The sequence below is a fragment of the Cnephaeus nilssonii genome, assembly GCF_951640355.1.
Source record: "Cnephaeus nilssonii genome assembly, chromosome: 10".
NCBI lineage: Eukaryota > Metazoa > Chordata > Mammalia > Chiroptera > Vespertilionidae > Cnephaeus > Cnephaeus nilssonii.
Window position 1 is genome coordinate 74,770,228 of NC_137081.1, and position 20,589 is coordinate 74,790,816.

General features: G+C 40.4%; 1 protein-coding gene and 1 pseudogene across 2 annotated transcripts in view; one reads left to right on the forward strand and one right to left on the reverse strand.

Annotated features, from left to right (window-relative positions):
• THSD7B (thrombospondin type 1 domain containing 7B) overlaps nucleotides 1–20,589 on the reverse strand; it is a gene marked incomplete at its 5' end in the record, with an annotated part of 754,786 nt that overhangs the window by 598,954 nt on the left and 135,243 nt on the right. The window lies entirely within an intron of this gene.
• Nucleotides 1,403–20,589, forward strand: part of LOC307106513 (procathepsin L-like) — a 51,839-nt pseudogene continuing 32,652 nt past the window's right edge. The window contains exons 1-2 of the transcript in view: nucleotides 1,403–1,483; nucleotides 10,445–10,757. The product of the transcript in view is annotated as a procathepsin L-like (transcript). The remainder of the gene's footprint in view (nucleotides 1,484–10,444; nucleotides 10,758–20,589) is intronic.

Consider the following 20,589-nt stretch of genomic DNA (forward strand, 5'->3'; position numbering starts at 1 on the left):
AGGAACAAGGGTCCTCTAAGTGGTGGCCAGTGTGTTCTGATGGCTTAAGGAGGACATCCCAGAGAAAGAAATGAGGGACCCTGGTGGTAAAGGACTCAAAATAAATAATCAAACTGAGTTAAAGATGAATCAAAAAACTGTATTGCTAATGCACCTAAATTTTTTTAGCTGAGATGGGTACCCGCAACAATAATTGTCACTACATATAATAATTAAAAGGAATCAGAGAAGTTAATAATTAATACATCCCTCATCAGCCCAAGGGCTGACAGCCCCACAGGACATTCAAGCTCTTCGTTCAATAGTGCGCTGAAAAAAATCCATCCTCATTACCCTTTTCTAGCTGGGTGAGCATGTGGCAGTGGCCTGCAGCCTGCGTCAACTCCTTTTAGCCTCCCCGAGTCCTCTCCACCCCCTCCCACTCCTCTGAATTATTGGAATTTCACAAAGTGCTTTGTGGGAATTTCACTTACAATGAAATGGAATCGAAGAAGTGTCATTTGAGTTATGAGGGTAGTTTACATTTGCATAATGAAGATAATAATTATTATAAGGTAGCATTAATCACTTGATAGACTTAATGCTAGTATACAAATGATTTTAAAAATATACTAAATTTTTACCAACTTCTGGAGACAAGGAAGCACTGCGCTGCCCCCCTGCTTTTCCTGGTGTAATCAGCATCCAATTGGGACTGAAGGCACCATAGCAACCTGTGGGAACTGCCCAAATGTTTCCTGGGGAATGGCAGCATCCTCAGAGATCATATAACAGGGAGTGACCCAGTTATTATGTAAGTTTGGGAACTATAAAGAGTTAACGTTTAGCCCTAACTGGTTTGGCTCAGTGGATAGAGCGTGGGCCTGCAGACTCAAGGGTCCCAGGTTCAATTCCGGTCAAGGACATGTACCTTGGCTGTGGGCACATCCCCAGTGCGGGGTGTACAGGAGGCAGCTGATCGATGTTTCTCTCTCATCGATGTTTCTAACTCTCTATCCCTCTCTCTTCCTCTCTGTAAAAAAATCAATAAAATATATTTTAAAAAAAGAGTTAACATTTAAAGTTATCTTGTTTATAAGACTTCTCAAGGTTTTTAATATACATCGTGAATCCCTAAGAATTTGCCCCTAGTGTGCAAAAGTTCACAAACTTTTTCCCCCAAGTCACTCTTTTACTAGAGGAAAAACAAAAAGGAAATATTTTGCATGTGTAATGCTATTCTCTTATTAGATGAGGTAGTTGGTCATATGTTCAAATCTCCATAGATAACATATTATAGATAACATAAAATGAAACCGTTTTCTAATTTATTTTTAGGATCTACATCATAAATTGAGGTTAAAATGCAACTTCTGATCCAAAGCCTGTACATCCCTTCCTGGATATGCAAGCACACAGAGCAATGAACACCTCACAAAACATCTCAGATCTGCCGCCAGTTCACGAAGAACGAGATGATATAAAATGCCGCAGAGACCCACATGTATGGGTCTAATGCCCACCACTTCAAAGACAGAAGACAGGAGATCAAAGTGCACAGTGACAAGGCTGAACGCTGGAAACGCATGACCCAATTCAGAGTAATCATTACACACATCACTAATTTACAGCCCAATTTAAAGCTCTCTAATCTTAGATTTTTCTATATCTTTTCAAACATAGCTTGTGCTGTGCTGGGTTTTACTTCAGGATATGACAAGATGTACTTTACTGTCCATACATTAGTGAATTATAGTTTTGTAATCATCAATTCAGGTATAAAACACTGCTTTATCCACACTGTATGCCATGTCGAAACAGGACAATATTCTGCAATAATCTATATATATAAAAGCCTAAACAATGGAATGACCAGAACAACTGGAATGACTGGTCGCTATGATGTGCACTGACCACCAGGGGCAGACACTTAACGCAGGAGCTGCCCCAAGCCCTCAGGCCCCAATCACTGATGGGGCCAGCCAGCTAACTTCCCAGTCCCTCCCCCTGGCTGGCAGGTCCTGATCGCCCTATCCGAGCCGGGCTCTGGGCTGGGACTGGGAACCAGGGGTGGGTAGCAGCAGACATGGCAATGAGGGAAGGAGGAGGGGAGGAGCCGGGATGGTGGGAAGCCACATGGTGGTGGCACGTGGGCGGCAAGGGAAGGATGAGGCGGGAGGCGGGGAGGCGGGGAACTTGATGGGTCCTGATCTGATTGCCAGCCAGGCCTAGGTACCCCACCCATCCATAATTTCATGCACCAGGCCTCTAGTACACAATAAACAGAATTGATGTATATATACATACATATATATATATATATATATATATATATATATATGTATATGTATATATATATATATAAATGTGTGTGTATATATATATATGTAGGATTATATATAGAGAAAAAATGATATTAACCATATATTATGTGTTATAAGAAATAAATACTTCATATAATATTAATATTACATTAATATATTTAAGCCAATTCTATTTCTTATACATTATATACTTTATATAATTTATTATATATTTAGTATTTAGTATATGTAAATGTATATAATGTGATAACAATATATTACATTATACTCTCATTTATAAGTGAGTATGTGTGTGTGTATATACCAGTTGATTTCATTACCATCTTAAAATATTTTGTTAGTGCAGCTCAATACCCATATCTAATATACTTTCCCTCTATGACAGAAAGTACTGCATATCGGCATCTCCCATCCTATTCCATCCTCAGTTCCCTCAGGGAGACTTCCTTCTACACTGTCCCCCTTAGTTAAAATACTGTGCTTCTGAATACAAAAGTCAGTGTGATGATATCCAGCAGGTAAGGAAGTTCAATCCTTTAGTTCTTTCTCCACACAGAGACCACAGAAACAAAACAAAGAAAGGTATTTCTGAATCACCCACAAAATTATGAATTTATATTCATTGTCATTTTAGAGTGAACTATCCTGTTATATTCCTGTCCTACAAAAATCAATATTTAATTCATTGGTCTGGATATGGAAATTTAATGTGGACCATAACATTCTACTCCCTGGGTACTAACTGACTGTAACATGCTATTACAACTCTTTATCCCCCTTATGATTTCAGAGAATTAGTCTGGGCACATCCTAATTCCTACCTTGATGAAACACATTATCCGAAGCCTATACCACTTTGAAATACAGTAGTCCCCTATTATCAGCAGGAAATGTGTTCCAAGACCCCTGTGGATGCCTGCAACTGCAGATTGGAGCAAACCCTGTATATACTCCATTTTTTCCTACACATAAGCACCTATAATAAAGTTTAAATTACAAATTAAGCACACTAATACATTAATAACAATAACTAATTATAAAATATAACAATTACTACAATATATTATAATAAAAGTTATGTGAATGTGGTCCACACCCTCTCTCTTCCCGTCTGAGATATTATACTGTACTCACCTTTTTACTCAAAGAAATCACCTTACAGCTACCCTTTGGCCTATCTGAATTGCCAGCATCTCTACTCTTGCACTTTGGGGCCATTATTAAGTAAAATGAAGGTTACTTGAATACTAGCTCTGTGATACCACAACAGTCTAGCTGATAACCACAGGGCTACTAAGTGATTAGCAGACTGGGAGCATATACAGCGTGGAGATGCTACACAAAGGGATGAGTCGTGGTCCCAGACAGGACTGAGCCAGATTTGTAAGATGTCATCATACTACTCAGAATGGTGTGTAATTTAAAACTTGTGAATTGTTGCTTTCTGGAATTTTCCACCTCATCTTTTCAGACCATGGTTGACTGTGGGTAAGTGCAACCAAGAAACACGAAACCATGAATAAGTGGGGGCTACTATAATTGAAGCCCACACTTCCTAATCTACATTAAGATTTAGTTAAGGTTTTCTTTTACTTTGTTCATGATACAGCCTCACCATGAATCCCTGTCCTTTACTTATTTTCCAGTTGATCACATAAACCATGGGATATGTTGGGCAACTCATCTACTGGGTCCCAGAAAAAGATACTGCTACCTCTTTGACTATTCACTTACAGGAAGAGATGAATCAAAACTAGCTTTCATACTCAGTCTTGGGGGAGGGTGACCCCACAGCTCCTGTCTGTCTTTCTTTCTATTAGAACACATTTGAAAGCAATGTCCAGTCTTGGGTATTCTCACTGAAGAGTCCCCTTTAGGGGATAACACCACTATTCCTCTTTGACCTGCTTCTTCTCATGATAATTCCCATAAGTAATGGAGGCAGAGCATCGCTTACAGTGCTGCCAAACCTTTTGTTCTACTATGGGGGTAACAGCAGCTAGCTACAACTCCTTCTCTGAGCACCTGGGCATGTAAATAGAAAGACACACACTACAGTGGTCAGGGCTCTGCTCATGTGTCTGACAAAGTGGCCTTAAATGCTTATGTTCATTTATTCTTTCAAATAGCTAAAGCAATGAGTCAATGACAGTAGCTACTTTAAACTAGAAGAAAGTGGGTTTGTAGGAAGCCCTGTGAAGCTACATGGGCTTTAGTCCAAATCTTGATTTTGCTCTTTCACCCCCTGTCACCATGGGCAGCACTTTTCTACTTGATCTTCAGTAATTTCAAACTATTGGCTTGTGAAAACAGATGGTTTTAGTAAAGCTCTTGAAACAGTGCTTGGCACACAGTGAGCAGCAGGTCCATGTGGGAGGTGTTGTCAGTTACCAGGCTCTTGATCTACACAAGTGTTGATCTCAAGATCAACATTTGACATATGGGGCAGAGCTGTGCTGTGCTTATAGTATGTTTAAAAATATCCTTGACCTCCACCCATGAAATGGCAGTAGCACCCCTCCACACACAGTGTGACAATCAAAAATGTCTCCAAACATTGTCAAATGTCCCTTGCGAAAATGGTTACAATTGAGAACCACTGATGTACACTATATCACTGAATCCTAACAAAAATTCTGAGACTTGTCCACACTATGAAGAAGCCACATCACCTGTCCAAAATCCTAGAAGTGGTGAGGGGAGACCAAGGCAGTGAGCCAAGAGCCTGAACTCTGTCCCTGTGTTCCACATTTATAAAATCTGTATTTTAAAGAATCTACACTAATAAAAGAGAAAGATGCAAATTGACCGTACCTTCATGATGCCCGTCAGCCAATCAGGAGTGAGTATGCAAATTAACCAAACAAATATGGCAGGCTAATTTGCATACTCAGGCACCAAGTGGCCAGGGGTGGGGTGGGGCAGGATGCTTGCATTGTGCCCCAGCAGCTCTAGGCCTCTGGGCAGCATGGGAAGGTGGAAAGGTGGCTCTGGGCCAGAGATAAGGCAGAAAGGCGTCTCTGGCCATAGCAAAGGCGGTGCCATCAGCCAGGGGAAGGAAGGCCCATTCTTGCACAAATCTTCATGCATTGGGCCTCTAGTAATAACAGAAGGGCCATGATGTCTAGAAGGGCTATGAAGGGCACTCTGAGTTTAGCTTTGGGCTGCCCAAAATAATAATTGTATGATTGTGTTTTACCTTTTATCCATTTTTTGTTTGTATCTTGATTTTACAGAGAGAGAAAGGTATAGGGAGAGTGAGAGAAACTTTGATGCAAGATAGAAGCATTGATTGACTGCCTCCCACATGCACCCCTACCAGAGATCAAGCTCAAAATCTGGGCATGTGCCCTGACTAAAAATCAAACTGGCAACCTTTCAGTGCACAAGACAATATGCTCAACCAACTGAGTCACACTGACCAGGGCTATCCTATTTTTTAACTTCAAGAAACAAAATTTTCAGGTCAAACCTTTCACATATATTTTAGTTATACCTTATTAATATTTGCTTTACATTTCTCATCCTCTGCTTTAGAAATAACCTGGACTTTGCCATCAGACAGCCTGGATTTGAACTGTGGCTCCTCCACTCTCTAGCTATATGACTCTGGGCACTTACTTAATCACTTAATCTCACCTTTCTATCCTACAGAAAAGCAAACCAAATTTTGTTGACCTCACAGTTGTGTAGACAGCCAACTCTCCAGTGCAGTCGGCTATGCAGAGCAGAGGTACAAGGTACAAAATTGCAGTTGTGGAGTGAAAGCCTGCCCTCAACTCTTTTCTACAGAGTAGAGGTAATATCATTATTTTCCCTCTCTTAAATGCACTCTGTCTATTCACATGCTCCCCACAGAAATACAAAATAATTTAACCTCCTCGAAATATTGGGTGTAAGTAAGTCCAACATAACCCAACTTCCCCATTTAGTCTAAACTAAGAGACTGTGGAACTGGGCCCAGCAATGGTGTTTGTTAGCTGACAAGGACAGTGGTGGTTCTTTTCCAAGGAAAGGAGTACATGAGGGGACAATAAAACCTGCTGCCCAGCACAGACAAATTATTCCTTTCATCAGGTGAGTTTGAACATGTCAGTCTAGCTTTCCACCCTTCTCTACAGTGATTTTGAATGAGAAGGCTTTAAGAAGATGCATTAAAATATCATAGAAAAAATGTCAAATATTTCTATCACTTTTCACTCCCAGAACTTTAAAAATCATGAAAAATCTTGAGAAAAAACATTTCTAAGGACACAAGCCCCTTAAATTCCAAACTGAGCGATAACCATTGTGAGTCCAGATGCAGAGTGAAATGAAAAGCTATGAATCAGAGTTCTATGTTGTATTAAAATTTTACACAGTTAAAATATAGAGACCAACAATATATTTATTATTTTTTTTAACATTAAACTAGTGGCCGGGTGCACGAAATTCGGGGGGGTGGGGGGTTGTTCCTCAGCCCGCCTGCACCCTCTCCAATCCAGGGATTGGGCCTAAACCGGCAGTAGGACATCCCTCTCACAATCCAGGAGTGCTGGCTCCAGCCACTCACCTGCCTGCCTGCCTGCCTGATTGCCCCTAACCACTCTGCCTGCCGGCCTGCTCACCCCAAACGGCCCCCCGTGCCAGCCTGCTCACCCCCAACTGCCCCCCCTGCTGGCTTGCTCACCCCCACCTTCCCTCCCCACTGGCCTGTTCACCCCCAACTGCCCCCCTGCTGGCCTGCTCACTCCAAACTGCCCCCAGCTGTCCTGATCATCTCCAACTGATCCCCACTGACGTCCTGCTCATCCCCAACTGGCCCCCCTGCTGGTCTGTTTACCCCCAATGGCCCCTGCCATCCCATCATGGCCTGATCACCCCCTGGCAACCCAAGGTCCCAGCCCCTCCTTTTTTTCTTTTCTTTCCTTTTTTTTGCTTCAGCCTCCTTGAGCAGATGCCAGGGCCAGCTGTAAGCAAGTATCTAGGATTTATTTATTTTCTAAAATTGAAACTTTGTAGCCTTGAGCGGAGGCCAGGGCCGGCCAGGGCGGGCAGGAAGCTTGGCTTCCTCCATTGCCGAGGCAACCCAAGCCTCCTGCTTGCTCCATCTCCGTGGCCAGCCTCCATCTTGGTTGGGTTAATTTGCATACTTGCTCCTGATTGGCTGGTGGGAATGGCTGGTGGGCATAGCGGAGTGGTGGTTAATTTGCATGTTTCTCTTTTATTAGTGTAGATAGGATGAATATCTTAACACATACATAAGAACATTTTGTATTGTCCTCATTGGTAACATGACCAACACTGATGTCACATTATCCATCATCCCTGGTTTCAAATATCCTCCCTAGCATCCCTAAAGTTATGTCTAATGTACTCCAAATGTCCTTCTCCATATACTCTTTTAGACATGCAGCTAATACAAACTACCTTATTTATACCACCTTGTCACACCATTGGGAACATGTGAGAAAAAGCAATCTTAAGATGCAACTTGTTAGTGCATAAAGAACTTTAGTCAGATAAATCTATATTCATCTTATTAAGAGGTGAAGAGAGGAGGGGGTAAAAAAAGCAAAACTGTGATTACCCCCATACCAGGTCAAGACTTGTTGGGAAATAAAAATAAGACCTTCTCTCAGATACAGAAGTGTGAAAAATAAAAACAGAAGACTGTATATACATGAAAAAATAAACTAGATTCATAAAAGCCTTCCTTTTTTTAAACAAAAACACAGTATTCATATTACACAAACACACAGTTCTAAAAACACGAGCTCCATTTTTATGTGGTTCTTTCTTTATTAGTCTAACTAAAAGAACATAGTGTCCATATATATTTAGATAATTTTGATATATAAGCATAAACTATTCAGAGCTAAAATATTCACATAAATAAAATATTCAATTTAGTATTAAATACTATAAATAGTATTATAGTACTATTTATAACACATCTATAAATTTAATTTATTTCAGTATTAAGTAACTATTTTCAAAAAACAATATCAGAAATATATCAGAGCTATTAAAAACAGATATTTAATATGCCATTTCTGCCTTCAGATTGTTTAGAATCCCCTAGGAAATGAATACATACCTTAAATAATGTTAACATGGAGAATGAGAAGTTATTCCAAACAATGTAGAAAGGGTTAAAAACACTGAGACAGAAATATCATTCGCTAGATGTTTCCTGGAAAGCAGAGTATTATTATAACTACACTTTCTTCTCAGAGGAGGAGAAAATAGGAGTGATGTGAGCAATTTTTTAGGAATTCATAACAAATGATCTTCTGAATCAAATAGGAGAGAAGCAGAGAAAAGTTCTGCCCAGCCACTGTGGAATCCAGTAGGGATGAGTAATTGCCCCTCTACAGCTGCTGGCTGCTATTACACTATGCAAATATTTAAAGGTTACCTTGCATCTGTAATAGGGAACCCCTTTCAATGGTATTCTCCTGTTCTGCTCAGTCCCCCTGGGAGAGGAATGCACTTACCATTCTGATTTAATACCTGCAGAATAATATTCTTCTACAGACCCTCTATGGCACTCGGGAGTCTTTGAAAGTAACCCCATTTAAGCAAAAGTCTACTTGTGACAGATATGCCTTCCTATGCTTTTAAAAAATCATATTTAGAAAGTTCTTCCTTCAAAGATATTGATGTGAATAATCACTCTTTGGCAACACTGGCAATAATAACCTATTTCCATCATTTATAGTTAGTTACTCATAAGTTCGATAGTGTAAGTGAGGAGGAGAAATGAATATTCCTTTGAAAAAATGTGAATATTATATTTGCCATGTTGGCAACATAAAACCAAGATGTAACAACACGATTAAGTGTGCTGACATTTCATTAAAAGCCCTGTAGACATTTGTATATGGCTATTAAGCAGGAACATCAGGAAATGATTACTTTCCCCCCCAAAAAAGCATAAGGTAATTCTATCAAACATGTTGAAGTGAGCAGTATATCATGTGAATTAGCAAAAATGACTAAAAATTTCAGCATTTGTAATAATGTCTAAAAATACTTATAATTCCACATGAAAAAAACTCTGAATTATTTAATAATTTTTGAAAGCACACAGTAATTTGTGTTAAGTGTGTGCTCATTTTGAGCATATGAAAGCACATTTCATGCACTTTAGAGCACTGCTGATGTTGTAGGCAGTATATCATCAAACTACAGCTGCAGCAATTCCTAAGGTCAAAGCTATTGCTTTTGGATTTGATACATTGTGTACATGATTTATGGATTAATTTTATGGAAAATATGTAAGCTATATGTCCCAAAAAGCATTTTATGGTATTATAACAATAAAACATTACAGGTGCGGGACGCCCTTCATCTAGGCTTATCAAAGCCCTTTCCTGACATTAGTTCACTTTGTAATACCCCTCAGAGGCAAGAAACATTGCCTGCACCACCTTCATTTTTTTTGAACACTGAAAGCACTGGGGATTTTCACAAGTCTCCTTAGGCTTAAAATACTACAACCACCCACACATTTATTTCTTTGTTCTACCTGGCATGAGCCCTACGCCTTGTGCGAGCACCTGGGGATAGACCGGTGTGAAAAAACAGGAGCATCCTCCCTGTACCCCATCTTGGAATTTAATGTGAAATGTATGAAATGCTTCCATTTATGGGAAATAAAACAATATGTAACATTTATCTGTAACCTCACCCTAGCAATCTGGAAACGTACCGCTCTACAATATTTCCTAGCAGCCAAAAGCTCTGCTTCCAAGCTGTGAAAACGCATCACTCACAGGGGTGCTCCTCGTGCCATAAAATTTACTGAGAATGACTTTGACATATTTCTAATAGACACTAGTCAGCTGGTTTCCAATCAAGTGAGTCAAAGGAACATTTGAAAAGAGAAGGGTATAGTTAAATGGCTGTGAGAAGTGGGCACCTCCACAGCAAAGGTAACATAGAAAGCCTAATGACAAGAAAAGAGGTACCTGGGCCCTAAAAGGCAAACAGTAGAGCTCAAAGTTCATACTGGTCTGAGGCCAATTAGCATCAGGAGCTGAGAGGCCTGCAGCTCATGCTTTCTTAATGATATTATAGTAGGTTGTTTGCAAAAAAAATAGCCCCATGTTTTCAACTCTCCCTGTGTCTATACCCTTTGCAATGGGACTTTTCAGCAATTCCATCGCCGTGTGGAGTTTACTGTTCCAGCCCCTGAAACTGGGCTAACATCACGATTTAGTTTGCCAAAGGAGTGCAGTGGAAGTGACTGTGCCAGGTCTCAAGAGGCCCTGTATACTCCTGCTGCCTGCACACTCCTGCTGGGCCCCGTGAAAAGCATGGGTAGCCTGCGGAAGGCTGAGACACCACCCGGAGCAGAAAGGAACCCAGTAGCTTTGATCATCTTACATCACCCAACGTGTAGCAGGCCCTCTAGCTGCCTAGAAATGCAAGAGCCATTCCAGGCCAGACCAGCTCGGTCCAGCCCAGGTCAGTCAAACCCCACAGATGACCTGTCATGTAGATATGGATACATATACAATAATAAATTATCTTGGTTTAGGCCACTGAATTTTTTAAAGTGTTTCTTACCAAGGAGTAAGAACCTAATTTAACTACATTTTAGTAAATACTAGCTATTTCATAAGATAAACTTGAATCATTAGAAAAAGTTAAAATTCTGCCCTGTAGCCCACATTACATAAAGCATAGACATATAAACATATTTTAGAGGTATTTCTATCTAAAGTGGCCATTAAAAAGTACATAGAGGAGATATTCCAAACAAAGGCCATCCAGGGAAAAGAAGGGATAGCCATACTTATATCATATAAAATAGACTTCAAGACAAAAGGTAACAAGATACAAAGATGGACATTTTATAATGATAAAGGGATAAATTCATCAAGAAGACATTAACATTTATTAATATATATGCTTCCAACTTGAGAGCAACAAAATATATAAAGCAATTACTCATAGACCTAAAGGGAGAAACTGGCAAAAAAATACAATTATAATAAGGGAACTTGAATACCCCACTTACAGCAATGGATAAATCATACTGATAGGAAGTCAATAAGGAAATATCAGCCTTAAGTGACACATTAGACAAAATGGACTTAATTGACATTGATACAACTTTCTATCCCAAAACGACAGAATACATGTTCTTCACAAGTGCACATGGAACATTATGTCAAGGATAGACCATATGTTGGGACACAAAAGTAGTCCCAAAATATAAGAAGATTGAAATCATACCAAGCATTTTTTTCTGATCACAATGCTGTGAAACTGGAAACCAACTATAAGAAGAAGGCTGGATAAATGACAGATATGTGAAGATCAAACAACATGCCAATAAACAACTATTGGGTCAAAGAATAAATAAAATAAGAGATCAAAAAAGACAAATAAAAATGAAAATATGACATACCGAAATTTTAGAGATGCGGCAAAAGTGATGCTAAGAGGGAAGGTTTTATCAAAACATAACTACCTCAACAAACAAGAAAAACCTCAAACAAACAATCTATTATAAAACTATAAGTGCTTTATAAAACTATAAAGCACTGGAAAAAAGTAGAACTGATGAAGTAGAAAGTAGAAAATAATAAAAATCACAATGGAAATAAGTAAAATAGAGAATAGACAATAGAAAAATATAATGAAACGAAGAGTTGATTCTTTGAAAAGATAAACAAAATTGAAAAACCTCTACCTAGATTCAATAAGGAAAAATTAGAGACAACTCAAATAAAATCAGAAATGAAAAAGAAGTTACAACAGACATCCCAGAAATACAAAGCATTTTACAAGAATATTGTGAAAGGATATATACCACCTAGAAGGTGGACAACCTGGAAGAAATTAACAATTCTTAGACACATAAATCTTCCCAGTCTGAATCATGAAGAACTGGAAGACTGAAATACACCAATCACAGTAAAAAATTTAAACAGTAATAAAAACTTCCTCCCAAAAAAACAAAAGTCTAGGACTGGGAAACTTCATTGCTAAATTCTACCAATCATTCAAAGAAGATGTAATAATTATCCTCTCAACCTCTTCCAAAAAAAAAAAAAAAGAACAAATGCTTCCTAACTCGTTTTACAAGGTCAGCATTTCCCTGAATTAAAAACCAATCAAGGAAAACCCATACAAAAAATTATAAGCCAGTATCTATGATGAATATAGATGCAAAACTCCTAAAAAAGTACTAGCAAATAAAATATAACAACATATTAAAAAGATCATACACCATGAGTGGAATTCATTCCAGAGATGCAAGGATGGTACAATATCCACAAATCAATCAACATGAAAACCACATTAACAAAATAAAAGATAAGAATCATATATCTCAACAGATTCAGAAAAAGCATATGACAAGATACAACATCTATTTTTTATAAAAATACTCAATAAAATGGGTATGGAAGGAAAGTACCTCAATATAATAAAGGCCACATATGACAAGTCCTCAGCTAACATTATACTCAAATGGTGAAAACCTGGAAGCTTTTTCTCTAATTTCAAGAACAAGACAAGGATACCCTTCCTCTCTTGCCACTGTTATTCAACAGAGTACTGGAAGTCTTAGCCAGAGCAATTAGGCAAGAAAAATAAAAATAAAGACACCCAAATTGGGAAGGAAGAAATAAAACTGTTACTATTTGCAATTGGTGTGATTCTATATGGAGAAAACCCTACAGACTCCACCAAAAAACTATTGGAGATAATAAATGAATGCAGCAAAATTACAGGATACAAAATCAATATAAAAATTTGCCAAGTTTCTATATACTAACAATAAACTATCAGAAAGAGAAATAAAGAAAACAATCTCATTTATAATCACAGCAAAAATAATAAAATACCTGGGAATAAACTTAAAGTCGGTGAAGGATTTATACAATGAAAATGACAAGATATTCTTGAAAGAAATTGAAGAAAACACAAAGAAATGGAAATATACTTTGTGTTCATGGATTGAAGGAATTAACATTGTTAGAATGTCCATATTATCTAAACATCTACAGATTCAACGTAATCCCTATCAAAATCCCAATGGCATTTTTCACAGAAATAGAATAAAAAATCCTCAAATCTGTTTGAAACCACAAAAGACCCCAAGTAGGCAAAGCAAGCCCAAGAAAAAGAATAACAAAAATACATAAGGGGAAATATCCAAACCTCTGAAAACACACAGTGTGGCTTATTCCCAAGGGTGCCATATAATTTAATTTTGCTAGACATGAAAATCAGAATTATAAAAATGACAAATTGGAGGGTATAGTGCATGAATTTTTACGCATTATAAATGATCTATTTGATGTCCCCCATAGGAGTTTAAACTATAAATCCAATTTTGGAAAATTTACCTCTCAAGCAATTTTCCAGATGGAGACACTTTTGTGCCAAGTTGTGTGAAAAGCTAATTTTACTTAGTGAGCTAATACATTCTAAGGTAGTTAAGAAGAGAAGTGGAAATTGGTGAGCATTGGCAAGCAACTGCTGGAGATGCCTTTTCCTTGTGGGGGGAAGACCTGTGATAGACACCGAATATTATGAGGTAAGTCACCAGCTGGAAACCACTCATTCCCTCAAATAATAATAATAAAAAAAAGTATGCCTGGGGAGCTACATGTGCCTGGTACAGTGTCAGGCACTAGTATGTCCAGAGATGACTCTGACAGGGCTTCTGTCCTTGAGGAGATGCAATCTGTTTAACGAGACCAGCAAATCCAAGTCAACAAAAGATCTGAGGTCAAATATCAACACACAATGCAAGATACCTTTATAACCTCAAACCTTAACGTATCAGGTGCTCCTGGAATGCTGCGTAAGGTTTCTGAGACCCTTTCCAAGCCCATGAAAAAGCATGCAATGGTTGGTCAGTGATGTAACATATGGGTAGAGGATGAGATATGGTGGCATGGGTAATTTTAAAACAAATACGTTTGCTAAATAAATATATTTTATTCCGCTTTGTGACCACATTAAATGAGGTTCTACTATGAGCTAGGTATTGTGCTAGTCACTAGGTATAGGCTGGTAAACAAAATTTACCTACCACTGCCCTCCTGGAGATTACAGAGTAGTTTCATCTTTGTCATACTGCCTCTGAGACATAATGAAATACAAGACTCCTGTAAAATTAAAATTACCGACTACTTTCAACAGAGAATGGGTACAGGTATGTTAATATTTTTTGCAACTTTAAATTTCACTCTAGTTTGTCATGGTATGTATATAGTAAGGGTATAAATAGCTATAATAATAAAAGCATAATATGCTAATTATTTCGGACATCCTTCTGGATGAAGCGGGGCTTTGAGGGAAGCCCGGGCCCAGGTGCCAGAGGGAAGCAGTGCTGGCAGCAGGGGGAAGTAAGGCCTACTCTTACACAAATTTCATGCATCAGGCCTCTAGTTAAAAAATAAACATACTAATGACAACAATTACAACATAGTGATTATTGAGCACTTACTTTCTGCCAAGTGCTCAAATATATTATCACTAAATCTTCACAGCACACCAATCATACCCCTTTTGGAAGCTGGGACCTAGCAAGGTTAAAGTATCAATTCAAGGTCACACACTCCTGAATTGTACAGTTCCACAACTTTCTGACTCACAGCCCAGACTAAACAAGGAGGCCATGCTCTTTTGACTAATATCTGAAAATATTCTGGATAAACTTAATCCAATATTTCATGTCATTACTGATGAAGAGCCCCAAAGCTATGCTCCATGGAACACTTATCCCATGAGAAGCTACATAAACAAGATATCCTGACTAAATAATTTTGGGAATCACAACTTAGTGATATACCCCATCTCTTATAGCTTAGCAATGCATATTGGCCTATTAAAGGCTCCAAGAAATCCCACAATAAAACATTTCAATACTGACCAACATTTCTAAGAACCCCTAGTTCACATAATACAGAGATACTTAACAAAACACTGATTCTAATAAGGACAATCTACAGAGATTATAAATACCAGAAGATTCTACTTTTGCCATCAGGGTAGCCAAGAAAAAATAATCCTCCCTCTATTTTTCTCTATGAGCTATCTTCAGGAAATATAGACTTTGCCATATTATGACAACAAGTATGTTTACATACCTTTGAACATCTTTAAAATAGAATATTAAGTCCCAGTAAATTTTAAAATGTTAAAAATGGAAATAATCTAAATGTACAACAATGAGATAAGTTTTGTATTTACTATAAGCTGGGATATTTTGTAGCCATTAAAACAATGCTTATAAAAAAACTAAAAAAGTCTTCCAATATTATTCTAAGTGACAAAACAGAAAAATATTTTATATTGCCCCATTTCAATTAAATAGAATTTACACAGAAATAGGAATGAAATAAACTGAAATATTAACTGATTTTCTTTAGTTGATGGGATATGGAAAATGTATATATACATCTGTATATTTTCTATATAAGTTAATATAAAACAAAACATCAATTCTATAAGAGCAAAAGTTTTGTTGACCAGTCTAGCTCCTATCTATTTTCCAGGTCTGACCTTACATATGATTTCCTCTGGGGACAATCTGGGACCCCATAACTCTAGTAGATGCCCTTCTTTTTAAAAATATTTTTATTGATTTCAGAGAGGGAGAGATAGAAACTTCAATGGTGAGAATCATTGATCAGCTGCCTCCTGCACACTCCCTACTCGAGATCAAGCCAGCCACTCGGGCACATGCCCTGACCAAGAATTGAACCTTGACCTCCTGGTTCATAGTTCAATGCTCAACCACTGAGCCACACCAGCCGGGCTAGTAGATGCCCTTCTTGAGAGTGTCCATTGGATGCTGTACTATTTCCTATTGTGGCACTTATAACCTGGCATTCCATTTTCCCATTCCCTTGTTTATATACCTCCTACTACCACTCCTCTCTGTCTAGTTCATCACTATAATCTCAGTGCCTACCACAGTGATAGGAACAGGATAGGCATTAAATAAAAGTTTATTGAATAACTGGAAGTTTAGGTGTTTTCTCATTTCCTGAGTGTGCTGCATAAAGTGTGGCAAAGATAATGTAATATCATTCTGAAACAACAATGACATTCCCCCCCTTAAATGATATGTTTTATTAGGGCAACTGATTTTTTTGATAACTTGTCAATAATTTGTTTCCTATGAAATGTTATTTCCTTCATATCCAGTATAAAGGACAACAGGGACCCTCCCATTCGTTATATGATTTTATCAGCATGACTATCTAAGTACTATAAGGTTACATATGCCCCTATTTGAGGCCCTGAATTTGCTTTACATACAATCTAATAAAAGAGAAACATGCAAATTGACCTATACAAGACATGGCCACCAGTCAATCAGGAGCGAGTATGCAAATCAACCCAACCAAGATGGTGGCAGCCACAGAACTGGAGCAAGCAGGAGGCTTGGGTTGTGCCCAGCAATGGAGGAAGCCAAGCTTCCCGCCCACCCTGGCCAGCCCTGGCCTCTGCTCAAGGCTACAAAGTTTCAATTATAGAAGATAAATAAATCCCAGATACCTGCTTCCAGCCATCCCTGGCCTCTGCTCAAGAAGGCACTGGGAAAAAAAAAAGCAAGAAAGGAGGGGCTTGGTGGCGTGGGTCGCCAGGGGCTGTGGTCAGCCTCCGAACAGCCATCAGCCCCTCACCCTGCCTGGCCAGGCACCCCAGCGGGACCCACCTACCCTAAAGGAGCTGTGGCCAGCCTGAAAACAGCCATCAGCCCCTCACTCAGGCTGGCCAGGCACCCCAGTGGGGACCCCCACCCTGAAGGAGCTATGGCCAGCCTGCAAACGGCCATCAGCCCCTCACCCAGGCTGGCCAGGCACCTCAGCGGGAACCCCCACCCTGAAGGGAGTGTAGTCAGCCTGAAAACGGCCCTCAGCCCCTCACCCAGGCTGGCCAGACACCCCAACGGGACCCCTACCCTGATCCTGGACACCCTTCAGGGCAAATCAGCCAGCCCCCACCCACGCACCAGGCCCCTATCTATTCTATACTAATAAAAGGGTAATATGCTAATTAGACTGGGAGACCTTCCAGGAGACCTTCTGGACGTTCTTCTGGACAAAGCCATGGTGGCGGGGCTGAGGTAGAGGTGGTTAGAGGCCAAGAGGGGCGAGCAGTTGTGGGTGATCAGGCTGTTGGGGGCTGATGGGGGTAAGCAGACCAGCAGGGGGGCCAGTTGGGGGTGAGCAGGCCATCAGTGGGAGTCAGTTGGAAGTGATCAGGACAGCGGGGGGGAGCAGTTTGGAGTGAGCAGGCCAGTAGGGGGGCAGTTGGGGGTGAGCAGGCCAGTGGGGAGGGAAGGTTGGGGCAAGCAAACCAGCAGGGGGAGCAGCTGAGGGTAAGCAGGCCAGCAGGGGAGGCATTTGGGGCGAGCAGGCTGGCAGCGGGGGCAGTTAGGGGTGAGCAGGCTGGCAGGCAGAGTGGTTAGGGGCAATCAGGCAGGGAGGCAGGTGAGTGGTTAGGAGCCAGCAGTCCTGATTGCGAGAGAGATATCTAACTGCCGGTTTAGACCCAATCCCTGTAAACTGGCAGTAGGACATCCTTCGAGGGGTCCCAGATTGGAGAGGGTGCAGGCTGGGCTGAGGAACACCCCCCCCCCATGCACAAATTTTGTGCACTGGGCCACTACCCTAATAAAAGGGTAATATGCAAATTAAACATCACTCTGTCACAAAGATGGCGGTGCCCATAGCAGCCTGGGCGCTGGATGCTGGCAGCATCACCCCGGCCACAAGCCCCAGTGTCCCGCATGCCCCGGCCCGCGGAGGGAGGGAGTCCAGCCGGGATGCACAGAACGCTGGCATTGTTGCAAGCCAGGCTGAGGGACCCTTGCCCCCCCGCACCCCCCCCCCCCCCGTGCACGAATTTCATGCACCGGGCCTCTAGTTACAATATAAATCCTCTAAATTTATGAATCCAAGACAGTGACTTGTTTTAACATCAAACTCCTACTTAGGTCCCAAACAACCATTTTAATAATGAAGTCTGTTTTAAATTTAAGAAGTAACATTCTATTCAATTATCTTCAAATTTTTATGATATGGTGTATTTGTATAGATATATGCACATATAATAACAGCATTAATAAGATTAGTTAACATTTACTGAATGTTATGTTGACTATATTTACTATGCACTAAGTATAATGCTAAGTGCGATATATACACACACACACACACACACACATATATATTAGTGGCCTGGTGCATGAAATTCGTGTGGGGGGTCCCTCAGCCCGACCTGTACCCTCTCCAATCTGGGAGCCCTCAGGGCATGTCCTACTGATGGCTTAGGCCCGCTCCCCATGGTTCTATGCTCTCTGCGGGGCCTGCCTGCTCCACATCGCGGCGGTGGGCAAGCAGGCCATGCTGGGTGCTGCCTGCAGGCCGCTTGCCTGTTCACGGGTCGCCACGGCTATGGCCAAGCAGACTCTACTGTCTGCTGTCAAGCTGCGTGGCCGGACCCGCCTAGGGGCAGGTCCGGCTGCGCTGCCCACCCTGGAATTGCCGGTCCGGCCCTGCCTCCTTCTCTGGCCCTTGAAGCAGCCTCAGCGGCTGCTGACCAGGCCCTCCTGCAGCACAGGCAAACGGAGGCCCCTGCCACCCCGCCCCCAACACTGCATGCACAACCTCCTCCTGTCCCTAATGGCTTCCTGGTTAATTAGCATATTTCTCTATTATATATATAGATATTATATATATAGGTAGTATCTTATTTAATCCTTACTTTGTAAGATAGATAATATGATTTTACCTTTGGATGATGAAGAAATTGAAACAACCACCTCTTACAATACCTGTCAGAATCAGGACAATGAACCCCAGAGTACAATTTATTAATCATAGTGTCATTTCTTCTACAAATATTTATTGAGTGATTATTCTAATCAAGATATTATTCTGTGCCGTGAGACTATACCAATGAAATAATAGGAAGAATCTGGGCTCATAAGGTTTACATTTTAATCAAGATGCACGATAGACAGAAACTGAAGCACATGCATGCATGTGGCAAAGATGGCTGCAAGTCCACCCACACACATATTTCCTCTTTCAGAGAATATATTTGTTACTGGGCAGCAATTGTTCAGCCAGGATTAAATTTATTAGCTCCCCTTGCATATAAATGTGGCCATGTGACTACTTCTTAGCAATAAAAGAGATCTGTGTCCCTTTTAAGCAAAGGCTTTAAGAAAATAGCTGTAGGGTGCAATTCCCTCTTATCTTTGCCTGTCTGTGACCCAAATGGAGGTGATCATAATAACAATGGCCCCAAGGAATAGAGAAACCTCCTCATGGAAGTTGCCTGAGTCCCCAAATCACTATTTGAAGGAAAGACACCTGCTAGTCAGGAAGCCCTGCCCTGAACTGCTGTGGAAGTGGTAAGCAATCATCTACAGGTGAAGCCATTATACAAGAATCTATACTAATAAAAGAGAATTATGCAAATTTACTGTACCTCCGTGACACCCACCAGCCAATCAGGAGTGAGTATGCAAATTAACCCAACAAATATGGTGGGTTAATTTGCATATATAGGCATGGAGCAGCCAGGCGGGGCAGGATGCCTGCTATGAGGGGGAAGGCAGGGGGCGGAGGGAGCTACAGGAGAGGCTCTCCAGCTGGAGTGAAGACTGAAGGCTCCGGCCGGAGTGAAGGCCTGGGTCCCAGGTGCCAGAGGAAAACCAGTGCCAGCAGTCAGGGGAAGGAAGGCCTATTGCACGAATCTTCATGCAATGGACCTCTATTCAATAAATAATAACACAAGAATAAATTCGGTGTTTTGAGTACTCACAACTGTAAGCCTATTTTGCTGCACCCCATATTGTGAGGTCTGTTTGTTATCTATCCCAAACAATATAGAACCAGTACCATGATTTGAGTGCTGCTATGAAAATAAGCTGAATATGTGACCAAGCAGTGAGTGGCCGGGAACAGATATCACAGGCTAGAAACACGAAGACCTGCATTATGCAGTTAAATATATCTGAGAACACTCTACCCTACAATAACTGGGAAGGCTGAGGAAGCACCTGCCTAGCCTATTGCTCCACTTTTTGGGTATTAGTTTGTGTCAGGTTATAGTTACTGCTTTTTCCAACATATTATTAAAAACTAATAAGCTCAGGGGAACGTTGACTGCTTAGCAAACAGAAACTAAGGGACTTGTTAAAATGGAGAGACAAATGATAAATTACCATAAATATCAGGAGATGAGAATAAAAAATGAGGACAAGTACTTATTGGAATTGGAATTTAAACATATATACTCAGTTGGA